The 6,000-nt window shown below is 33.7% G+C and overlaps 1 protein-coding gene across 2 annotated transcripts in view; it reads left to right on the top strand.

Annotated features, from left to right (window-relative positions):
- Positions 1–406: 406 nt before the first annotated feature.
- LOC142231710 (uncharacterized) overlaps positions 407–6,000 on the top strand; it is a 43,193-nt gene continuing 37,599 nt past the window's right edge. For both annotated transcript variants that reach the window (XM_075302332.1, XM_075302331.1), the window contains exon 1: positions 407–560. The gene's annotated coding sequence lies outside the window, so the exon portion shown is untranslated. The remainder of the gene's footprint in view (positions 561–6,000) is intronic.

The following is a 6,000-nucleotide window of genomic DNA, read 5'->3' as shown; positions in this document are numbered from 1 at the left end:
GACAACTTTCCTTAATTAGTCCACTGGTTTTAAAATTACGATTTTAGCGGCTAAACTCGAACTTAATTCTCACTTAAAGGCTTATTTATTTTTGGAATTTAATTCATCAATAGTTTTCACATTTCAAAACATATAGAAAGTCATTGTAAATTGCCAACCCTTTACACGTTTATAAAATTATCTTAGATAAATAACTTAGTTACTGTTCTCTGCATCTTTATATACGCTCACAGTTATGTGTGCATGTGTGTATGCATGCTTTAATTCTTTGCATACTTTACCCAGAGAGGGTTCTCTTTTTTTTGGTATTCTCATTTAGCCATTTTCTCTTTTCAACAAATGACAAGGCCATTGTGTTTTATGCAAGCATGGTGATGTATTGTGCTGTTGGTTTCAGTTGAATTCGAGAGATCAAACCGGCTCGACGTTGTATGAAAATTGTAGTAGTCCACCATTGTGCTACTGTTTAGTTGTTCAAAAAAATTTTTTATATTGTGCAAAAAACAGTTGTTGATGTTATTCGTTTAAAGATATATGGGCTGATTTGTGTGCACATTGAGGTAAGTATTGTTCATATTGCATTTATTTTTATTGTGAACAATTTGTTCTTCTTGCCTATACTCAATAATGCTTTGGGGTTTCGTTGTGTAAAAATTTTCCAATCATTTAGCTACACATGGTGGCACTCGTTTATGGGCAACCAACCTTTGTGTTTGTTTACGTGTGCACGAGTAGGCACACATCCATAATTCAACAGTGTATACTAACTGCACTGTCTGTGGGTTGTTTTTAGTAGAATTTAGGTAATGACAGAAAATGGAGAGCAGTGTTGCCACTACAGGCAAAAGACAATGTCGAAAAACAAATTTGATTTTTGAAAACGCCCTACGCAACTTTAAAAAAACACATTTTCCATACGACCAAATTAATTCGAAAAAACATTGCAAGGTAATAAAGAAATTTTATTTGGAATTATATTTAGTGGAATCTTGATGGGGTATGATCCAAAGCAACAATTGAAAAAGTTTAATTTCTTTACAGTGGATTATTGAAGAAAAATAACCGTGAAAAATTGCTATTTTAAGGTGGGTATTAGGTTCGAGTTTAGCCGCTAAAATCGTCATTTTTTCATGATTACTTTTCTTTAATACTCCTATTTAAGGAATACAAACTTTATGAAAATTTGCTTTGGACTTTTCCCCATCAAGTTATAAAAAATATGTATAATTTTATGCCTTTTTCTTACTGATTTTGTTTTCACTTTAGTAATTTTAGCGGCTAAACTCGAACTTAGTACCCAGACTGAAAAAACAGTGAACCCACCAGGAAGAAAACTTTCGGTTAATTTTAGAAAATTTTTAATATTTCTAGAAAATTTTAACTAAACAGTATTACAAACGTTGGCATCACGCCGATGTAGTAAAAATAAGTAAATATTTTTCGACAAATTCAAGAAAATTTATTAGACATAACAAAGTTTTTTCACTTGTTAAAGAAAATTTTGTAGTTTGAAGGAAAAACTTGGAGTTCAAAATTGCAAGAATGTCTTTAGTGACATACGAAGTTCATGATGGACGCATTTTTGGTAAAATTTACAAATTTAAAGAAATTCTGAACTATTTTGTGGACGACACGAATTTAGTTAATCTTTATGCTTCATTTGAGTATATTTTTTTTAGAGTAAAGGTAACTTTCTCCAAACATAATAATTCCATGAACTAAAATAAAGTTAAATTGGCTTTAGTGAAATAGAGAGTTCATTTTTTTTTTTTGAGTGCAGCTTTAACACGAACTTAATACTTTTGAAACTAGTGCAAATTACCTCAATTGATTGTAAATGAGATCGTACAATACAAATTAAAATGTGATTCCATTTATTTTTCATCTTACACACAAAAAATTTTTTTCTGATTCAATCACGAAATTAATTGATCCAATTAATTTTTTAATTGAAATGTCTTCAATCACGAAAATGGTAGTATCAATCACTGTTTTAATTGGGCATAACAAAATTCTTGATTAAAAAATTAATTGATTTCATTAGCAATTATTCAATTCAATTATTTTTTTAATTGATTCAATTAAAAAATTATTTGATGTTGATTGCAAAACTCAATTATTTTTCCGATCCGGCTGAAATTTGGTACATGGTGTTAGTATATGGTCTCTAACAACTATGCAAAAATTGGTCCACATCGGTCCATAATTATATATAGCCCCCATATAAACCGATCCCCAGATTTGGCTTGCGGAGCCTCTAAGAGAAGAAAGTTTCGTCCGATCCGGCTGAAATTTGGTACATGGTGTAAGTATACGGTCTCTAATGGCCATGCAAAAAGAGGCCGAAATCGGTCCATAATTATATATAGCCCCATATAAACCGATCCCCAGATTTGACCTCCGGAGCCCCTTGGAAGAGCAAAATTCATCCGATTTGGTACGTGATGTTAGCATATGGTCTCCAACAACCATGCAGGAATTGGTTCATATCAGTCCATAATTATATATAGCACCCATATAAACCGATCCCCAGATTTGACCTCCGGTGCCTTTTGGAGAAGCAAAATTCATCCGATCTGGTTGAAATTTTGTACGTGGTGGTAGTATATGATATTTAACAACCATGCCAAAAGTGGTCCATATCAGTCCATAATCATATATAGCCCCCATATAAACCGATCCCAAGATTTGGTTTTGGAGCCTCTTGGAGGAGAAAATTTCATCCGAGTCAGTTGAAATTTGGTACATTGTGCGTGCTAGTCGTTATGGTCGTTAACAACCATGCCTAACTAGGTCCATATCGGTCTATAGTTATATATAGCCCTCAGATAAATCGATCCTCAATCACACAAAAATTGGTCCATATCAAGTTCATAATTGTATATAGCCCCCATATAAGTGACCCCCATATTTCAATTCTGGCTCCCTACGTACCGTGCAAAAATCCATATCGATTCGTAATTATTTGTAGACTTACCTACACATACCTTTTTTGTCTAATATATACCTCGTATGGACCAACTCACAATTTAGAAAACGATTTAAGATACCAGAATTCAATTAATTCGATTGTGGATGACAGTCTTTCGTAGAAGTTTCTACGCTATCCATGGTGGAGGGTACATAAGATTCGGCCTGGCCGAACTTACGGCCATATATACTTGTTTTAACTGACTTATGCTATGGTCACACTGGGCAAATATTTGACAGAAATGGAAAAAGCAGTTTTAGCTTATATTGGATATATAAAATAATGGTTGGATTATTTGCCAAAAATCATATCCAGATATTTGGAAAATGGTTCTGGAAAAATGTTTGACCATATCCATACGGCCTTATTTATAAACAAGTAAGGAAAGTCTAAAGTCGGGCGGGGCCGACTATATTATACCCTGCACCACTTTGTAGATCTAAATTTTCGATACCATATCACATCCGTCAAATGTGTTGGGTGCTATATATAACGGTTTGTCCCAAATACATACATTTAAATATCACTCGATTTGGACAGAATTTGATAGACTTCTACAAATCTATAGACTCAAAATTTAAGTCGGCTAGTGCACTAGGGTGGAACACAATGTTAGTAAAAAAATATGGGAAACATTTAAATCTGAAGCAATTTTAAGGAAACTTCGCAAAAGTTTGTTTATGATTTATCGCTCGATATATATGTATTAGAAGTTTAGGAAAATTAGAGTCATTTTTACAACTTTTGGACTAAGCAGTGGCGATTTTACAAGGCAAATGTTGGTATTTTGACCATTTTTGTCGAAATCAGAAAAACATATATATGGGAGCTATATCTAAATCTGAACCGATTTCAACCAAATTTGGCACGCATAGTTACAATGCTAATTCTACTCCCTGTGCAAAATTTCAACTAAATCGGAGTTAAAAATTGGCCTCTGTGGTCATATGAGTGTAAATCGGGCGAAATCTATATATGGGAGATATATCTAAATCTGAACCGATTTCAACCAAATTTGGCACGCATAGCTACAATGCTAATTCTACTCCCTGTGCAAAATTTCAACTAAATCGGAGCAAAAAATTGGCCTCTGTGGTCATATGAGTGTAAATCGGGCGAAAGCTATATATGGGAGATATATCTAAATCTGAACCGATTTCAACCAAATTTGGCACGCATGGCTACAATGCTAATTCTAGTCCCTGTGCAAAATTTCAACTAAATCGGAGTTAAAAATTGGCCTCTGTGGTCATATGAGTGTAAATCGGGCGAAAGCTATATATGGGAGATATATCCAAATCTGAACCGATTTCAACCAAATTTGGCACGCATGGCTACAATGCTAATTCTACTCCCTGTGCAAAATTTCAACTAAATCGGAGTTAAAAATTGGCCTCTGTGGACATATGAGTGTAAATCGGGCGAAAGCTATATATGGGAGATATATCCAAATCTGAACCGATTTCAACCAAATTTGGCACGCATAGTTACAATGCTAATTCTACTCCGTATGCAAAATTTCAACTAAATCGGAACACAAAATTGGCCTCTGTGGGCAAATGAGTGTAAATCGGGTGAAAGCTATATATGGGAGATATATCTAAATCTGAAACGATTTCAACCAAATTTGGCACGCATGGCTACAATGCTAATTCTACTCCCTGTGCAAAATTTCAACTAAATCTGAGTTAAAAATTGGCCTTTGTGGTCATATGAGTGTAAATCGGGCGAAAGCTATATATGGGAGATATATCCAAATCTGAACCGATTTCCACCAAATTTGGCACGCATAGTTACAATGCTAATTCTACTCCCTATGCAAAATTTCAACTAAATCGGAACACAAAATTGGCCTCTGTGGGCAAATGAGTGTAAATCGGGTGAAAGCTATATATGGGAGCTATATCTAAATCTGAACCGATTTGGCTGATATTTTGCAAGTTTTTCGAGACCCATAAAATATTCGGTTGTACGGAATTTGAGGAAGATCGGTTGATATACACGCCAATTATGACTAGATCGGTGAAAAATATATATGGCAGCTATATGTAAATCTGAACCGATTTTTCCAAAATCAATCGGGATCGTCTTTGAGCCGAAACAGAACCCTATACCAAATTTTAGTACAATCGGACTAAAACTGCGAGCTGTACTTTGCACACAAAAATACATCAACAGACGACGGACAGACAGACGGACATCGCTAAATCGACTCAGAATTTAATTCTAAGCCGATCCGTATACTAAAAGGTTGGTCTATGATTACTCCTTCTTGGCGTTACATACAAAAGCACAAACTTATTATACCCTATACCACAGTAGCGGTGAAGGGTATGAAAATCATTAACGTGCACTCTAAACCATTGATAGCTATCACGCTCTTTTTATTCTATAAGCCTTATATAAAAATAGGTATTCATTAATCATTAATAACACTATTATAGTTATCATGCATTTTTAGTGATCAGGTGGCAACACATGTCGTTACATCTTGTCATTTTCATCGTAGTGATGAAGATCGAATTATAACCGGTTGATCTTAATAAAAATAAAGTTTCAACATTTTAATGATTTTGTGGCGAAACATAATTTTCCAGGCTAAATTAATTTATACAGAATGCATTACTCACAATATACAATCATTTTATAATTAGTCAATATGTTAGTATCAATATTAGTATTAATTGAACCGGATTGTATTCGAATATAAAGTCTATTGTTATTAAAAACACATCACTAATCTAATGGAATTCATCTATTTAATTTCTCGAGCTAATTTTCGAAGCATTTTTCTTTAAAGTAACAAAAGGAAGTTTAAGATAACGTTAAATTTACATAATATTGGTAGGTATGAATTTTGTACGTCTATTTCTGCAGTTCTCTTATTTGGATTAGTATTTTGAAAAATGGCATCAAAATAGGGTTTTTATAAGAAAAGATCGCCCATTTTATACGCATTGGCATATAATGATATACAAAAGAGCATAAAACAGCGATAAATTAATAGGTATTGCCCAAAAAAAGCATTT

Source organism: Haematobia irritans, chromosome 3 (genome assembly GCF_050003625.1).
Source record: "Haematobia irritans isolate KBUSLIRL chromosome 3, ASM5000362v1, whole genome shotgun sequence".
NCBI lineage: Eukaryota > Metazoa > Arthropoda > Insecta > Diptera > Muscidae > Haematobia > Haematobia irritans.
This window is presented reverse-complemented; position numbering and strand designations above follow the sequence as displayed.